General features: G+C 44.3%; 1 pseudogene; it reads right to left on the bottom strand.

Moving 5' to 3' along the window:
* Positions 1-1644: 1644 nt before the first annotated feature.
* On the bottom strand, positions 1645-15480 carry LOC106562776 (potassium voltage-gated channel subfamily G member 4-like; annotated as a pseudogene).
* Between the last annotated feature and the right edge of the window lie 5230 nt (positions 15481-20710).

Here is a 20710-nt window from a genome sequence, read left to right on the forward strand (position 1 = left end):
GCCAATGCAAGTTCAGAAAAGCAGTGTGAACCCCATTTTGTATACACATTTACTGTACAGGGGATGCATTTCTTTCTTGTTTTGGACTTTCTGGATTATTTGCGTATTGGTATTGTATGGATATTGTATTACTGCAGTGTAGGAGCTAGACATTTCGCTGCACCTGCTGTAACATCTGCTAATCTGTGTACACAACCAATAAACTTAGATTTTATTTGTTACATACAGTATATCAGATTTCTTTTTAATTTACTGTGAAGTAAAATCATAATAATCATCGTCATAGTAGTACATTCAAGTAAATATTGTACTTTTTAAGTTTCTACAGACATACATTTTCATTATGTAGTTCTCATAATCTGTAGTAGACAAAACGGTTGACATGTTAAATCTATATTGTAGGTTTACCAAACATTTGTGATCATCAATTAAGAGCAGTCGGATGAAGTAATAGTAAAATGTCTTTTAACAAAAGAGGAGGGAACCATATCAAAAGTAATGTGAGCATTGCATTGTAAAAGACAATTACTTTATACGAGCATGTATTGCAATATGAAACATGTATTTCTAGAAAACACTGATTAAGTTCAGTGAAAAAAAGTGACTGTATGATTTGTCTTTTTGATGATCTGTTTTGAGTTTTGTACTAACATGCTGACCAGAGCGTTTATTTTGTCCCCTCACACCAGACGAGATCAGGACATGCAGGTTGAAATGTCAAAACGAACTCTGAACCAATTATATTAATTTGGGGACAGGTCGAAAAGCATTAAACATTTATGGCAATTTAGCTAGCTAGCTTGCTGTTGCTAGCTAATTTATCCTGGGATATAATCGTTGGGTTGTTATTTTACCTGAAATGCACAAGGTCCTCTACTCCGACAATTAATCCACAGATAAAATGGTCAACTGAGTTTGTTTCTAGTAATCTCTCCTCTCTCAGGCTTCTTCTTCTTCTTCTAACTTCATATGGCGGTTGGCAACCAACTCTAAGGTGCATTACCACAACCAACAGGACTGGAGTATGGACGTCAGTTCATCTTTCAATCACCCACGTGGGTATATGCTCCTAAAATACAATGAGGAGATGGGAGAGGCAGGACTTGCAGTGCATTAAGCGTCACAAATAGAACCAAGTTACATTTTTACGCCTGGCTACGCTGACGCTCATTGGCATGTGCGAGCAGTGTGGGTGCAATGATTGAGAACATGTATGTGTACATTTATTTTGTGACGCGAGCAGTGTGGTCAACATGTAAGAGTTGTGAAAATGTACCACATACTTGTGAAAATTGCACCAAGGAGATAAAAAACCCAGTAATATATATATATATATATATATATATATATATATATATATATATATATATATATATATATATATATATATATATAAAACCCATTTTTCATGTTGTACCAAGTAGATTTTTCAAATGTATTCAATTGGGTTACATTCAAGTAAATACATTTCCTTTTAACCCCTTTACACTCCTGGGAATTTTCCTATATGGATAGCGCTAAATTGAAATGGTTCTCACAGAAGAAACAGGGAAACTCACGGTAGACATTAAAAGGGAACAGTGGAGATTATGGGGAAATGATTAGACTAAAGGTGGGGACACAACAGTTCACCTGACACAAGACTGAATCCAAACATTACACTGCATTTTATGTGCATTTTACATTTACTGTACTTTTCACAGCATGTGTGGACAACGAAATCAGAAAATACTCTGGATACATTCAGTAACATGATGATAAGAATATTCTTGGAAAAATGTGGGTAGGTGCAACATAAGACAAAAAATGACAAGGGTTTGAGTGAGAGGTCTAAACTGGTGTTTCCAAGTGACCACACACCTCTCCAAAGTGGACACAGTTCCTAAGTCATTTCAATGGACTTTTATGAGTCAAAGAAGAGTTTTCTATAAAGTGCTTTTTTTTAGGTCTCCTAGCTGTGCCGTTGAGGAAGTAGAGCAAGCAAACTTGTTGTAGTTTTCTTTGGAACACAGCCCTGCATCATTGCCTTTACACAATTACTGTTGTTGTTTACGCAATCACAAAACGGTTCATTATATTTGGAATCTGGGTCAGGTGGGCATAATGTCAAACGCTTGTTCTATTGCCAACATGACTAGCTAAATTCTAAAATACGATCTTCCAGTATTAGGCTTTCAGTAGGCAGTTCAGAGAAGCAGATCGTCATTTTGGTGACATAGAATGGATTCAGATGTGCATTCAGATGCGTGGTCCATGGCAAATCTTCACAATACAACAAACAGGCTCATTCTGTTCAGGAAAACCCAGGGTATAACGCCATGTCATCTGGTAACTGTACATCTAACATAGTGATCATAACCGTTGACAACTGTATATGACATGAGTTCTATGATATGGAAATGTGAAGTACACATTTTGACTCACGGTTGTTTGGCTTTCTTGAATGACAGCAAAGCGGTACTTATTCTAATCCTCAACGGCTAATCTTAAAAAATATATTGAGTCCTCGTAATTTACAACATTTCCCTTCACTCAGACAACAAAAAATGGGAAAAGTTGCCCAATTAGTGGGAGGGATGGGGGCCACTTCTTGTCGTGTGCGGCTGTCAGTCAAAAACAGATCTGTTCAGCAGAGACCCTGAGCTCTGACGTCATGTATAGCATGTTACTGTACAGCCACTGCATTCCAATATAGGCGCTTATCAGTTTCCGAATCTGCCATTTTTAATCCATATACAGGTACGAATGTAAAGGGCTATTCAAGATATTAAGTTGGTTCCATAACATGAAATAATGACTTTCTTTATATAAGACTTTCACATTTACTGGTTACAATATCGTAACCAAATGGTGACCATCTCGTCAATGGGAACATTTCCAGGCTCTTTAGTATCACAGTACTTATGCAGATATCATTTCAGCATCAGTAACGGCAGTGAACATATAAACGTTAAAAAAAACAGAACACATTACCTAGAATGACATTCACACTCACAGGTGGCAAAAATTAACAAACTGAAAACCACGCCCCCATTAGGCTACGGCTACAACTCTTCTGATAGGCTGTCACTGCTACATTGCACCCACCGCTATGCAATGCGAATATCGATTTCATTCAATTATAAAAATCACAGGCCGAGTGGCGCAGTGGTCTAAGGTACTGCATCGCAGTGCTAGAGGCATTACTACAGACCTGGGTTCATTCCCGGGCTGTGCCGCAACCAGCCGTGGCCAGGAGTCCCATGGGACAGCGCACAATTGGCCCAGTGTCGTCTGGGTTAGGGGAAAGTTTGGCCGGTGGGGATTTACTTGGCTCATCGCGCTCTAGCGATTCCTTGTGGTGTGCCTGCAGGCTGACCCCGGATGCCATTTGAACAGTGTTTCCTCTAACACATTGGTGCGGCTGGCTTCTGGGTTAAGCGGGCGGGTGTTAAGAAGTGTGGTTTGGCGGGTCATGTTTCGGAGGAATAATGACTCCACCTTTGCCTCTCCTGAGCCCGTTGGGGAGTTGCAGCGATGAAAAAAGAAGAAAACTGATTTCTTAAATGTGTTATTTGATTTCAGACAAATAGCATAGAACAATTTTCTATTATACCAATCAGAAAAAGCAATTCAGACGAACAACAGTGTCATCCCACTTTTTACAGTGTAGGAGTTAGCATCAGGTCTGGTATCCTTCTTCAGATCAGAATGCTGCAGCCGGGAGCATAGCCTGCTGCCCCTCTGTCATCCCTCCCATCTTCCTCTGTTCCCCCCAGCCGGGAGCATAGCCTGCGGCCTCTCTGTCATCCCTCCCATCATCCCTCTGTTCCCCCCAGCCTGGAGCATAGCCTGCTGCCCCTCTGTCATCCCTCTGTTACCCCCAGCCGGGAGCATAGCCTGCTGCCCCTCTGTCATCCCTCCCATCATCCCTCTGTTCCCCCCAGCCGGGAGCATAGCCTGCGGCCCCTCTGTCATCCCTCCCATCATCCCTCTGTTCCCCCCAGCCGGGAGCATAGCCTGCTGCCCCTCTGTCATCCCTCTGTTCCCCCCAGCCGGGAGCATAGCCTGCTGCCCCTCTGTCATCCCTCTGTTCCCCCCAGCCGGGAGCATAGCCTGCTGTCCCTCTGTCATCCCTCTGTTCCCCCCAAGCCGGGAGCATAGCCTGCTGTCCCGCTGTCATCCCTCTGTTCCCCCCAGCCGGGAGCATAGCCTGCTGTCCCTCTGTCATCCCTCTGTTCCCCCCAGCCGGGAGCATAGCCTGCTGCCCCTCTGTCATCCCTCTGTTCCCCCCAGCCGGGAGCATAGCCTGCTGTCCCTCTGTCATCCCTCTGTTCCCCCCAGCCGGGAGCAAAACCTGCTGTCCCTCTGTCATCCCTCTGTTCCCTCCTCCAAGGGACTGGCACAGAGACTCCACAAAGTCTCGGCGTCTGAGCCAGTAGCTGTCCGTTTCCGCGTCAGCTTCCGCCTTCATCTCTACTTCCGCCTCCCTCTCCACCTCCCTTTCCCTCCTGGTCTCCAGGTTGTCAGCGGCCAGAGCGGCCCCCGTCTCCTCCTTCCACAGCCTCTCGTGCTCCAGCTTCAGCTCCTGGTAGCTCCTGGAGAACATGTGGAAGATGGAAGTAGCAGGAAACGCCATGATGAGAATTCCACTCAGGATGCTGCTCAGCGCTACCACCTGACCCGGGATGCTCCTCGGTACCATGTCCCCGTAGCCCACGGTCGTCATGGAGATGATGGCCCACCAATAGGAAGCTGGGATGCTGCTGAAGCTGTGCTGGGGCGCGGTGGCAGCGTTGGGCGCCAGCTCGCTTTCGGCCAGGTGCACCATGGGAGAGAAGAGGGCCATGCCGACGGTGATGAAGAGCAGGAGGAGGCTGAACTCTTGGGTGCTGCGCTGCATGGTCAGGCCCAGGGTCTGGAGGCCCAGGGAGTGGCGCGCCAGCCGCATCACATACAGGATACGCAATGCACGCATCAGACGCAGGACCAGACCCAGCTTGTCCAGGTACCCCCTACCTGGGGAACAGAGGTGAAAGTACACAATGTTGCTTAATATGGTAGGTTGTTAATATCCAGAAATAGGTTGAATATTTCATGCAATATACAGTAGTTTCTATTTCAGAGCTTGGCAATCCTTCTCCTGGACAGATCCCCTCCTACAGGATCTAACACACCTGATTCTACTGATTACCTTCTCCTGGACAGATCCCCTCCTACAGGATCTAAACACCTGATTCTACTGATCACCTTCTCCTGGACAGATCCCCTCCTACAGGATCTAACACACCTGATTCTACTGATCACCTTCTCCTGGACAGATCCCCTCCTACAGGATCTAAACACCTGATTCTACTGATCACCTTCTCCTGGACAGATCCCCTCCTACAGGATCTAAACACCTGATTCTACTGATCACCTTCTCCTGGACAGATCCCCTCCTACAGGATCTAACACACCTGATTCTACTGAGCACCTTCTCCTGGACAGATCCCCTCCTACAGGATCTGAACACCTGATTCTACTGATTACCTTCTCCTGGACAGATCCCCTCCTACAGGATCTAACACACCTGATTCTACTGATCACCTTCTTCTGGACAGATCCCCTCCTACAGGATCTGAACACCTGATTCTACTGATCACCTTCTCCTGGACAGATCCCTTCCTACAGGAACTAACACACCTTATTCTACTGATCACCTTCTCCTGGACAGATCCCCTCCTACAGGATCTAAACACCTGATTATACTTAATCAATCAATCAATCAATCAATCAATCAAATGTATTTTTATATAGCCCTTCGTACATCAGCTGATATCTCAAAGTGCTGTACAGAAACCCAGCCTAAAACCCCAAACAGCAAGCAAAGCATGTGAAAGAAGCACGGTGGCTAGGAAAAACTCCCTAGGAAAAACTCCCTAGAAAGGCCAAAAACCTAGGAAGAAACCTAGAGAGGAACCAGGCTATGAGGGGTGGCCAGTCCTCTTCTGGCTGTGCAGAGTGGATATTATAACAGAACATGGTCAAGATGTTAAAATGTTAAAATGTTCATAAATGACCAGCATGGTCAAATAATAATAATCATAGTAGTTGTCGAGGGTGCAACAAGCACGTCCGGTGAACAGGTCAGGGTACCATAGCCGCAGGCAGAACAGTTGAAACTGGAGCAGCAGCACGGCCAGGTGGACTGGGGACAGCAAGGAGTCATCATACCAGGTAGTCCTGAGGCATGGTCCTAGGGCTCAGGTCCTGGTCCTGGGCTCAGGTCCTGGTCCTGGACAGATCCCCTCCTACAGGATCTAACACACCTGATTCTACTGATCACCTTCTCCTGGACAGATCCCCTCCTACAGGATCTGAACACCTGATTCTACTGATCACCTTCTCCTGGACAGATCCCCTCCTACAGGATCTAACACACCTGATTCTATGGATCACCTTCTCCTGGACAGATCCCCTCCTACAGGATCTAACACACCTGATTCTACTGATTACCTTCTCCTGGACCGATCCCCTCCTACAGGATCTAACACACCTGATTCTACTGATCACCTTCTCCTGGACAGATCCCTTCCTACAGGATCTAAACACCTGATTCTACTGATTACCTTCTCCTGGACAGATCCCTTCCTACAGGATCTAACACACCTGATTCTACTGATTACCTTCTCCTGGACAGATCCCCTCCTACAGGATCTAAACACCTGATTCTACTGATCACCTTCTCCTGGACAGATCCCCTCCTACAGGATCTAACACACCTGATTCTACTGAGCACCTTCTCTTGGACAGATCCCCTCCTACAGGATCTAAACACCTGATTATACTGAGCACCTTCTCCTGGACAGATCCCCTCCTACAGGATCTAACACACCTGATTCTACTGATCACCTTCTCCTGGACAGATCCCCTCCTACAGGATCTGAACACCTGATTCTACTGATCACCTTCTCCTGGACAGATCCCCTCCTACAGGATCTGAACACCTGATTCTACTGATCACCTTCTCCTGGACAGATCCCCTCCTACAGGATCTAACACACCTGATTCTATGGATCACCTTCTCCTGGACAGATCCCCTCCTACAGGATCTAACACACCTGATTCTACTGATTACCTTCTCCTGGACAGATCCCCTCCTACAGGATCTAACACACCTGATTCTACTGATCACCTTCTCCTGGACAGATCCCTTCCTACAGGATCTAAACACCTGATTCTACTGATTACCTTCTCCTGGACAGATCCCTTCCTACAGGATCTAACACACCTGATTCTACTGATTACCTTCTCCTGGACAGATCCCCTCCTACAGGATCTAAACACCTGATTCTACTGATCACCTTCTCCTGGACAGATCCCCTCCTACAGGATCTAACACACCTGATTCTACTGAGCACCTTCTCTTGGACAGATCCCCTCCTACAGGATCTAAACACCTGATTCTACTGATCACCTTCTCCTGGACACAGATCCCCTCCTACAGGATCTAAACACCTGATTATATTGATCACCTTCTCCTGGACAGATCCCCTCCTACAGGATCTAACACACCTGATTCTACTGATTACCTTCTCCTGGACAGATCCCTTCCTACAGGATCTAAACACCTGATTCTACTGATCACCTTCTCCTGGACAGATCCCCTGCTACAGGATCTAACACACCTGATTCTACTGATCACCTTCTCCTGGGCAGATCCCTTCCTACAGGATCTAACACACCTGATTCTACTTATCACCTTCTCCTGGACAGATCCCCTCCTACAGGATCTAACACACCTGATTCTACTGATCACCTTCTCCTGGACAGATTCCTTCCTACAGGATCTAACACACCTGATTCTACTGATCACCTTCTCCTGGACAGATCCCCTCCTACAGGATCTAACACACCTGATCCTACTGATCACCTTCTCCTGGACAGATCCCCTCCTACAGGATCTAACACACCTGATTCTACTGATCACCTTCTCCAGGACAGATTTGTGCCACATTAACTTAGATATAGTTAACCCCATCATAACACTGTTGTGCTACACTAACTTAGATATAGCTAACCCCATTATACCACTGTTGTGCCATACTAACCTAGCCTAGCTATAGCTAACCCCATTATAACACCATTGTGCCACACTAACCTAGCTAGCTATAGCTAACCCCATTATAGCACAGTTGTGCCACACTAGCCTAGCTATAGCTAACCCCATTATAACACTGTTGTGCCACACTAACCTAGCTAGCTATAGCTAACCCCATTATAACACTGTTGTGACACACTAACCTAGCTATAGCTAACCCCATTATAACACTGTTGTGCTACATTACCCTAGCTATAGCTAACCCCATTACAACACTGTTGTGCCACACTAACCTAGCTAGCTATAGCTAACCCCATTATAACACTGTTGTGCCACACTAACCTAGCTAGCTATAGCTAACCCCATTATAACACTGTTGTGCCACACTAACCTAGCTAGCTATAGCTAACCCCATTACAGCACAGTTGTCCAGATTCTCCTACTATAATTCTCATTGAGTGTATTAATAAAGTGACTTCATACAAAACAATTGTTCACCAAAAAATCTGATAATGAATATGGTTGTTCCACCTGCCCCTGCGCTACCATCCTCCAGAGTCATGTTGTTTTCAACCACCACCAGAGAAATATAGTAGGGTAGAATGGCCACAGCATCAATGATGTTCAGGGGCCCACGGGCAAATTCTAGTTTGGAGCGAGCATGGAGGAACCGCAGCACGAACTCCAAGGTGAACCAAGCTACGCACACTGTCTCCACAACAAACATGTGAAGACACTTCTGGGAACACTCGCCCTGGAGACGGAGAGGGGAGAGAGGGCAGAGAGGGAGAGGAGAGGGAGGGGGGAGAGAGAGAGAGAGAGAGAAAGAGAGAGAGAGAGAGAGAGAGAAATGATTAAGATGAAGATGGAGAGAGTGGTTGTAATAGCATTTAGATATGGGGAAAAGACATGGAGACTGAAACAAACTAAAGTTGCCGAGAAATGTACCTTTTTTTTCCAACAAAGGTTGGTTTAACTATTGATGGGGTTGAAAGAAGGACATTGCATATTTTAGTAGGTTTCTTGCACCAGGAAAACTTGTATTAGCTCCACAAGCTAACCAATAGGCTTTAGCTCAGCGGTTATGTTCCACTCACCTTGCTCTCCTCTTGGCGTAGATCAGGCATGGTGCTGATACAGAGGCTGATGACTGTCACAGCTACCATGATCACAGAGAAGCAGGCAAACATCTTCCCTGCCAAGCCAGAGTGGGGGTTCTCCACCACCTCTCTGAGCCTGTGGAAGAGAGTTACAAAAATCTGTTTTTTTTCCCCCTTTTGTTGGAGATCTTGTTTACAGATCCTGTTGTCTTACAAATTCATGAAGACATAACGTAAAGTTATGAATATAACTACTGTAACCTGAAGGAAGGACACAGCTATTGGGATCGTGCTCGCGAGATCAGTGCTTAGTGCACGTCTTCTCAGTTTGTCTCCTGAACAAACAACAAGAGAAAGAAAGCCCTCTGTGTCCCTCGTCAGTCTTTGAGCATATGACCACTGTTATACAGAGCATGTGACCACTGTTATACATGTACTTGCTGATCTTGGGTCAGTTTAGCATTTCCGCCAGTAATGGTTAAGGTTAGGATTGGAGGAGGGGAAGCTGATCCAAGATCTGTACCTAGCGTTTAACCCTGCTGTTTCTACCTGCTCATCAGCCTGCGGTAGCCCGTCTCCGTCTCAGCCAACAGGGGGAGCCTCTGTAGCTTCATCCTCCTCTGTCTCCACTCCTCCTCCTTACGCTCACGCTCCGCCACCTCAATCAAAATCACAGTCAAGATCACAATCAAGATCACAATCAAAATCACAATCAAAATCCCAATCAAGATCACAATCAAGATCACAATCAAGATCACAATCAAAATCACAATCAAAATCACAATCAAGATCACAATCAAGATTACAATCAAAATCACAAACAAGATCACAATCAAGATCACAATCAAGCTTTAGTTATAAAGTCAATTTCACATAAGTGTCCCAATAAATGGAGCCTTCTTCTTGACCAGGTTCCCCTTGAAAAAAGTCAGATAAATGTGAAATAAACGTTAAATAAATAAACTTTACAGAAACAATGTACCTCCTCGACGCGTGTCAACATAGCGGCGGCAGCAGCGTTCCATGTAGGCGGGGTCGACCCCCCAGTAGTCCAGCTCATCGTGCAGTGACACGGCACACAGCTCCCGCAGGAGGCGGAGCTTCCCGGCCGCCAGGAAGTTCAAGATGACCCGGAACGCTGTGGGGCTCCGGTCGAAAAAGTACTCCCTCTGGGTCTCATCGTAGTCGTCACAGAGCCTGGCGATGTCCTCGGGGCTGGAGCAGAGACGCAGCCGCCCAAGCCGGGTGAGAGGGAACTGCTCCAGGGTGGTCCAGGGGAACGTGTAGCGGTTACCCCCCACGTTGATCAAGGCCTGGGTAACAGAGTATAGAAAATATATCAGGTTTTATTGATTAAGTTATTCAATATGAGCTTCATAACTATCGAATACATGTTATTACATTCATTGCTTTGGATAAAGGATAAAGGCATCTTCTAAATGCAATATATTATTATATTATTATTATTATATTATTACTATAATATTATTATTATATTATTACTATTATATTATTATTATTATATTATTACTATTATATTATTATTATTATATTATTATTATTATATTATTATTATTATAATTATCATAACATTATTATATTATTATTATTATTATTATATTATTACTATTATAGTATTATTATATTATTATTATTGTTATATTATTACTATTATTATTGATATATAGTATTATTATTATTATAATATTATTATTATTATTATTATATTATTACTAGTATTATTCATATATTATTATTATATTATTACTATTATATTATTATTATCATTATATTATTATGACTATATTATTACTATTATTATTATACTATTATCATAATATTATTATGATATTATTATTATTACTATTATTATATTATTATTATTATCATTGTTATATTATTATATTATTATATTACTATTATTATTATATTGTATTATTACTATTATTATTATATTGTATTATTACTATTATTATTATTATATTATTATATTATAACTATTATTATTTTAATATTATTACTATGATTAGTATTAGTATTATTATTATATTAGTATTATTATTGTATTATTATAATATTATTATTGTATTATTATTATATTAATATTATATTATTACTATTATTATTATTATATTATTACTGTTATTATTAAATTATTACTAGTATTATTATTATTATTTTACTAGTATTATTATTCTAATAGTGTTATTATTATTGTATTATTATTATATTATTATTGTATTATTATTATATTATTACTATTATTAATATTATTAGTGTTATTATTATTATATTATAATATTATTAGTACTGTTATTATTATTGATATCATTGTTATTTGTTATATTACTATTATTATTAGTAGTAGTAGTAGTAGTAGTAGCAGCAGTAGTATTAGCAGTAGTAGTAGTAGTAGTAGCAGCAGTAGTAGTAGCAACAGTTGTGGTAGTAGTATTAGTAGTAGAATTAGTAGAAGCAGAAGTAGTAGTAGTAGCAGTGGTAGTAGTAGTAGCTGTGGTAGTAGTAGTAGTAGTAGTAGTAGCAGCGGTAGTAGTAGCAACAGTGGTAGCAGTAGTGGTAGTAGTAGTAAGAATAGTAGTAGTAGTAGTAGTAGTAGTAGTAGTAGTAGCAGCAGCGGTAGTAGTAGCAGCAGTAGTAGCAGTAGTAGTAGTAGCAGCAGCGGTGGTAGTAGCAGCAGTAGTAGCAGTAGTGGTCGTAGTAGTAGGAATAGTAGTAGTAGTAGTAGTAGTAGTAGTAGTAGTAGTAGTAGTAACTGTAGTAGTAGTAGTAGTAGTAGTAGCTGTAGTAGTAGTAGTAGTAGTAGCTGTAGTAGTAGTAGTAGTAGTAGTAGTAGTAGTAGCTGTAGTAGTAGTAGTAGTAGTAGTAGTAGTAGTAGTAGTAGCAGTAGTAGTAGTAGTAGTAGTAGCTGTAGTAGCTGTAGTAGTAGTAGTAGCTGTAGTAGTAGTAGTAGTACCTGCAGTGTGTGGTCGACAGAGGGCCAGGCCCTGTCAGGGTCATTGCGGAGCAGCTGGGCGTGCTGATAGTACACTCCCTTGACTGTCTCTGTCTCTGGGATCTCTGTGAAGAAGCGGTCCAGGCTGCTGTTGTCACTGCTGACTGAGTAGTTGGTGAAGTCATGGTTAGCGTTGCTGATGATGGGCATGGTGGCATTGGGACGGTGTGTGTGTGTGTATGGTCAGGTGGTCAGGAAGAGGGTCACGGACCTGGGAAGACAGGAACCAAGATTGTTGGATGAATAACTTAGCTTGACACCTGAAGACGTGTACTAGCTCTCTAAAAAGACTTTCACTTTAAAGATGTTGCAAAATTCTGGTAACTTTTTCAAAAGTCCCAAGTTTTCCAGAAATCTTGGTTGGAAGACTCCCGGAATCAGGAAGGAATAAGCAGGACATCTGCAATCCTCCAACTAGGATTTCTGGAAAACCTGGAAATATTAGTTACATTTCCTGAAATTGTGCAACCCTATGTATATAGGCCAGGGTTGGGTAGGTTACTGTAATCTGTTAAAGTTATTACCGTAATTTCCAGACTATAAGCCGCAACTTTTTTCCCACGCTTTGAACCTCGCGGCTTAAACAATGACGCGGCTAATATATGGATTTTTCCTGCTTTCACATATTTTTTTTTCTCCAAAAAAACACATTCTGTGACGTGTTCAGTTTTTTGGCGGCATGAAGCTTTCATTAGACCAATGAAATTGCCGAACGGGTTAAGGTCAAACAACTTTTTTGTTTACTGTTTAGATTAAATCGAGCGCGCTCAAACTTCCCATCATTCTGATTACGGTAGTCATTTTGTCACCCTGATTCCTGGGGGCACAACAAAGTATTTGCAGCCACTCGACATCAGTGTAAATCGTGCATATAAGGTGGCGCTCCGTGTTCAGCGGGAGGCTTGGATGACAAGTGGGGAGAAATCCTTCACTAAAACGGGCCGCATGCGAAAAGCAACTTATGGTCAAGTCTGCCAGTGGGTCCTGACAGCGTGGAGCATTGTCCAAAAATCCACTATCATCAACGGGTTTCGAAAGGCTGGACTGCAGCGTGTTGAAGAGGGCTCAGCGGGGGATTTGCCTCCGGATGAAAGTGACGAGAGCGACAATGAAAACGATCCAATATCGGATGAAGCAATTCTGAGGCTATTCAACGCCGAGTGGTTCAGTGGTTCAGTGGTTTCAGTGCACAGGAGGAAGATAGTGACCAATTACTTTCTTGGTAGGCTACTGTTTACTGCTCATTTTTTATTTTTTGTTACAAGCCGTGTTTCGATAAAGCCTATTTATTTTTGTTACAAGCCGTGTTTCGTTAAAGCCTATTTATTTTGTTACAAGCCGTGTTTCGTTAAAGCCTGTGTAAAGTTAATTTGTTTCAATGTACCGGTAGGCACCTGCGGCTTATAGACATGTGCGGCTTATTTATGTTCAAAATAATATATATTTTTTAATTCAGTGGGTGCGGCTTATATTCAGGTGCGCTTAATAGTCCGGAAATTACGGTAGTTACCTGTCCAAAATTGTAGTCAGTAATGTAATTTTACCCAAACTCAGTAACATAATTGGATTGCTTTCAGTTACTTTTGGATTACTTTCCCCTTAAGAGGCATTAGAAGAAGACAAAAATGATCTATCAAACGCATTTGGTGTGTCATCATATTGGTCTCTGATTGGTGGTCATCATATTGGTCTCTGATTGGTGGTCATCATTTGGTGTGTCATCATAGTGGTCTCTGATTGGTGGTCATCATAGTGGTCTCTGATTGGTGGTCATCATTTGGTGTGTCATCATAGTGGTTTATGACTTGTGGTCAGACTCGCTCAGGTGGCACCAACTTAAATGTATGCCTTTTTTCAACGCTTGAATTGAATGTCATTGAGAAAACAGAAAGGTGTCATGATGTATTTTATTTAGCTAACATCCTTTCTGAATTTAAAAGTAATCCAAGAAGTAATCATCTAGTTTTTCAAATGTATCTTTAATCTGATTACAATATTTTTGCTGTTAATGTAACTGATTACAGTTACCATTTTTGTAATCAGACTAATCCATTAGTCCTCAACACTGATATAGGCCTATGATAGGCTTTACATTTATTCACAATTGTCTGGTAAATGTTAGTCTTCAGACATCCAATTTCACAGTTATTGCATAGGCCTGGCCCAAGAATATCCCTGCCAGTTGGAAAAGCTATCATTATGAATCTATTGTGACTACTGCACTACACCATGGTCCCTTCCCGAATGGAAACCTTTATAGTGTACTATTACTTTGGACCATCAGCCCCATACCTTGCACTGTGTAGAGAATAGGTTGCCATTTGGGATGCATTGCCTATCATGTCTTGTTCCAAATCAATTCCAAACGCCCAAAAGACTTTAGCCTGATTACATTTGAGAGCTAAAATGTGATAAATGTGATAGATGTCTGCCATCTTGAGTCTGCCAGTAAGCCATTTGACAAACGTGTGAATAAAATATGAGGCTGAAATATAATATGAATATGGATAAATATGATGACGTAGAAATAAATCCATTGTAGATATATTTATAGGGCTATATATATATATATATATATATATATATATATATATATATATATATATATATATATAAACAATGTTTTTTGTGTGTTTTTTAACATCTATTTGGCCTTCATAGCAACAACAACAAAAAATGTAATGCATATATGCGTGGCAAAATAATTACTTCACATAGACAGAACGTTACTTACCGTCGCTGATAACTCCTTTTATCCTCTCTTACTTTTTGGTGAATTGACTTCCATCGTAGGCGAATTATTTCGCGTCAACATCCTTCAAACTGACCGGCCATACGTGCGCTCCGCTGCACGCAGACAACTTTACGAACTATGGTAGGCCTATTCAAAACTGACCGGGAGCGAAAACAAAGTACGAAACGAAATCGGAGACGGAACATTTAGCTCAGTAGCCTACCTATTATAAGAGTTATCAGTCGGAGTGATGTCTGTCCAGCTTTAGGCTACCCCGAGAGCTCTTGTCTTGTTCCAAAAACAACCCACTGGGCACACACTGGTTGAATAAACGTTGTTTCACGTGGAATATACTTTGAATTGACGTCTGTGCCCAGTGGGAATTGCTCGTTTCCCCGCAACACAGGTCCGTCCCTACAGAGTAGGTAGAGCGCGTTCACTTTCGGGAATTAATCTGGAGTGTTTTTCCCCTATCCGTATTAATTCCACATCATCTACATGGGTTCGGCAGGTGGTTGGAGACAGGCGGCAACTGGAAGCGCATTGTCAGATTTGAGAATAAAAGCGATTATCTAACGGTTCTGTCCTCCCTCTCTTGTTTCTCTCTCTCCCTTTCTTGCTATGAGTCTTTATCTCTCTCCCTCTCTCTCTTTGTGTGTGTGTGAACAATTTTTTTCCCCTTTAGTGTACCGTTTGTTTACAATTGGACACATACTGTAAAGCCTTTATCTAACGTTTTAAAGCCTGCAGATTTAGATTTCCAAACACAGAGAGGATTAGTGCAGGACAGAGAAAGATGAGGTCCCCAGACTCCATTTAATTTATGTCAGCAGACTTCTGCCTTGAACAGATGAACTTCACACACATGCACAAACACATGCACGCAGCCACGCACAATCTCTCTCACATACATAGCTTTGTTTTTGTGAAATTTCAGGACTTTTTGGAGTGTAAAAATGTTTGACCAACAGAAATATATTTTTTTCTCCTAACCTTAAACCTTAGCCTAACCTTAACCACAAAAACCCTAACTGTAAATCTAACCCTAACCCTAACCTTAACCCCAAAACCACAAACTTAACCCTTAAGCTTAAAATAACATTTGAACAAATTCAGGACCTTTTCAGGACATTTGGGGTGAATTGTTAGGACATTGGGGTCCTGATAATGTAGGAGAACAAGTATACTTACACACACACACACACACACACACACACACACACACACACACACACACACACACACACACACACACACACACACACTCACACACACACACACACACGCACAACACACACACACACCTTATCTTTTTGGCCATTTTCTATCACAAGGGGATTTATGGCTGCTTTTAAGATTAAATCGTCAACCCTGTTATTTGAATTGGCCTTTACTATACTATTAAAAAGATTTGCGTAATGCCACTGTATGCCAGCGATGCAGACGGGAGATGGTATTGCATTGTAGTAACACAACATATAAGAAATGTCAAGGTCCGTGATGCACAAGCTTTGAAATAGCAGGACGGTTGGCTAGTATTGTGGACAACCTCACAGACAAATACAGCCAGTCTGTGACATACAGTCCATTTAAAAAAAAAATGTTTTAACCATTAGTTAATTAGGCAAGTCAGTTAAGAACAAATTGTTATTTATAATGACAGCCTAGGAACAGTGGGTTAAGTCTAGGTCTAGGTCAGTAGTGTGGATAATGACGTGGCAGAGGGGTGGTGGAGTGGCGTCCTGATGAGATGTTAAATGCAGATCCTAATTCTCTGTTGTTACTATCCCAGACAGGCCGTGACACTCATCACCCCAGGACAGGGACAGGCCATGACACTCATCACCCCAGGACAGGGACAGGCCATGACACTCATCACCCCAGGACAGGGACAGGCCATGACACTCATCACCCCAGGACAGGGACAGTGACAGGCCATGACACTCATCACCCCAGGACAGGGACAGGCCATGACACTCATCACCCCAGGACAGGGACAGTGACAGGCCATGACACTCATCACTGCAGGACGGGGACAGTGACAGGCCATGACACTCATCACTGCAGGACAGGGACAGTGACAGGCCATGACACTCATCACCCCAGGACAGGGACAGGCCATGACACTCAATACCCCAGGACAGGGACAGGCCATGACACTCATCACTGCAGGACAGGGACAGTGACAGACCGTGACACTCAACACTGCAGGACAGGGACAGGCCGTGACACTCATCACTGCAGGACAGGGACAGTGACAGGCCATGACACTCAACACTGCAGGACAGGGACATTGACAGGCCATGACACTCAACACTGCAGGACAGGGTCAGGGACAGGCCATGACACTCAATACCCCAGGACAGGGACAGGCCGTGACACTCAACACTGCAGGACAGGGACAGTGACAGGCCATGACACTCAACACTGCAGGACAGGGACATTGACAGGCCATGACACTCATCACTGCAGGACAGGGACAGTGACAGGCCATGACACTCAACACTGCAGGACAGGGTCAGGGACAGGCCGTGACACTCATCACTGCAGGACAGGGACAGTGACAGGCCATGACACTCATCACTGCAGGACAGGGACAGTGAAAGGCCATGACACTCATCACTGCAGGACAGGGACAGGCCATGACACTCATCACTGCAGGACAGGGACAGGGACAGGCCATGACAATCATCACTGCAGGACAGGGACAGTGACAGGCCATGACACTCATCACCCCAGGACAGGGACAGGCCATGACACTCAACACTGAAGGACAGGGACAGTGACAGGCCATGACACTCATCACTGCAGGACAGGGACAGGCCATGACACTCATCACTGCAGGACAGGGACAGGCCATGACACTCATCAATGCAGGACAGGGACTGTGACAGGCCATGACACTCATCACTGCAGGACAGGGACAGTGACAGGCCATGACACTCATCACCCCAGGACAGGGACAGGCCATGACACTCATCACTGCAGGACAGGGACAGGGACAGGCCATGACAATCATCACTGCAGGACAGGGACAGTGACAGGCCATGACACTCATCACCCCAGGACAGGGACAGGGCATGACACTCATCACTGCAGGACAGCGACAGGGACAGGCCATGACACTCATCACTGCAGGACAGAGACAGTGACAGGCCATGACACTCATCACTGCAGGACAGAGACAGTGACAGGCCATGACACTCATCACCCCAGGACAGGGACAGGGACAGGCCATGACACTCATCACTGCAGGACAGGGACAGGGACAGTGACAAGCCATGACACTCATCACCCCAGGACAGGGACAGTGACAGGCCATGACACTCATCACTGCAGGACAGGGACAGGGACAGGCCATGACAATCATCACTGCAGGACAGGGACAGTGACAGGCCATGACACTCATCACCCCAGGACAGGGACAGGGCATGACACTCATCACTGCAGGACAGCGACAGGGACAGGCCATGACACTCATCACTGCAGGACAGAGACAGTGACAGGCCATGACACTCATCACTGCAGGACAGAGACAGTGACAGGCCATGACACTCATCACCCCAGGACAGGGACAGGGACAGGCCATGACACTCATCACTGCAGGACAGGGACAGGGACAGTGACAAGCCATGACACTCAACACTGCAGGACAGGGACAGGCCATGACACTCATCACTGCAGGACAGGGACAGTGACAGGCCATGACACTCATCACCCCAGGACAGTGACAGGCCATGACACTCATCACTGCAGGACAGGGACAGTGACAGGCCATGACACTCATCACCCCAGGACAGTGACAGGCCATGACACTCATCACTGCAGGACAGGGACAGTGACAGGCCATGACACTCATCACTGCAGGACAGGGACAGTGACAAGCCATGACACTCAACACTGCAGGACAGGGACAGGCCATGACACTCATCACTGCAGGACAGGGACAGTGACAGGCCATGACACTCATCACTGCAGGACAGGGACAGTGACAGGCCATGACACTCAACACTGCAGGACAGGGTCAGGGACAGGCCGTGACACTCATCACTGCAGGACAGGGACAGTGACAGGCCATGACACTCATCACTGCAGGACAGGGACAGGCCATGACACTCAACACTGAAGGACAGAGACAGTGACAGGCCATGACACTCATCACCCCAGGACAGGGACAGGGACAGGCCATGACACTCATCACTGCAGGACAGGGACAGGGACAGTGACAAGCCATGACACTCAACACTGCAGGACAGGGACAGGCCATGACACTCATCACTGCAGGACAGAGACAGTGACAGGCCATGACACTCATCACTGCAGGACAGGGCCAGTGACAGGCCATGACACTCATCACCCCAGGACAGTGACAGGCCATGACACTCATCACTGCAGGACAGGGACAGTGACAGGCCATGACACTCATCACTGCAGGACAGGGACAGTGACAGGCCATGACACTCATCACCCCAGGACAGGGACAGGCCATGACACTCAATACCCCAGGACAGTGACAGGCCATGACACTCATCACCCCAGGACAGGGACAGGCCATGACACTCATCACTGCAGGACAGGGACAGTGACAAGCCATGACACTCAACACTGCAGGACAGGGACAGGCCATGACACTCATCACTGCAGGACAGGGACAGTGACAGGCCATGACACTCATCACTGCAGGACAGGGACAGTGACAGGCCATGACACTCATCACCCCAGGACAGTGACAGGCCATGACACTCATCACTGCAGGACAGGAACAGTGACAAGCCATGACACTCAACACTGCAGGACAGGGACAGGCCATGACACTCATCACTGCAGGACAGGGACAGTGTCAGGCCATGACACTCATCACTGCAGGACAGGGACAGTGACAGGCCATGACACTCATCACCCCAGGACAGTGACAGGCCATGACACTCATCACTGCAGGACAGGGACAGTGACAGGCCATGACACTCATCACCCCAGGACAGTGACAGGCCATGACACTCATCACTGCAGGACAGGGACAGTGACAGGCCATGACACGCTTCTGCAACGTGACCCTAATGAACTACCTTCAAGTGCATGTATTATAACATTGTCTGAAATAGTACTCACACACAACTACTTCATGTTTCTAAATTATTTCTTTATTCAGACGAAGGGTACTGCTATGGGATCCCCCATGGCTCCTAACTATGCTAATTTGTATGTGGGTTACATGGAGAAACAGTCTATTTTCAATCCTCTCAAAAATGTTTTCTTGCCTAACATCATTATTTGGAAACGGTATATTGATGATATTTTTGTTCTGTGGAGGAGTGATGCCAAACAGCTCCAGGTGTTCCATGCTTTTCTTAACTCCTGTTCTGAACATCTGAGATTTACTATGCAATCTGATACACGTCAAATCAGTTTTCTTGATCTTCTGATCTTGTGTGAAAATAAGGTTCTATACACTGATCTTTACAGGAAACCTACTGATCGTAACAGTTTGTTGAGGGCTGATAGTTGTCACCCACTTCCCTTGAAAAACAGTTTGCCCTACAGCCAATTCTGTCGATTCAAAAGAATTAGTAAAAAACAATTGGATTTCGACAGAAATATGGCTGAGACGCAAAGAAAATTCAAGGAGAGGGGGTACAAAAATGGTCAGATTAATACTGCCATTGAGAAAATTCGAAACAAAACGAGACACGGCCCACTTTTTGGAAGAAAAGCACTCGATTTCGTCTCTACGTTATACTGGCACCGAACATGTCACCCTCCATAGGAGAGGGGGTGACCTCGACAATTTATTGTTAAAATGA

This window comes from Salmo salar, unplaced genomic scaffold (genome assembly GCF_905237065.1).
Source record: "Salmo salar unplaced genomic scaffold, Ssal_v3.1, whole genome shotgun sequence".
NCBI classification, from domain to species: domain Eukaryota; kingdom Metazoa; phylum Chordata; class Actinopteri; order Salmoniformes; family Salmonidae; genus Salmo; species Salmo salar.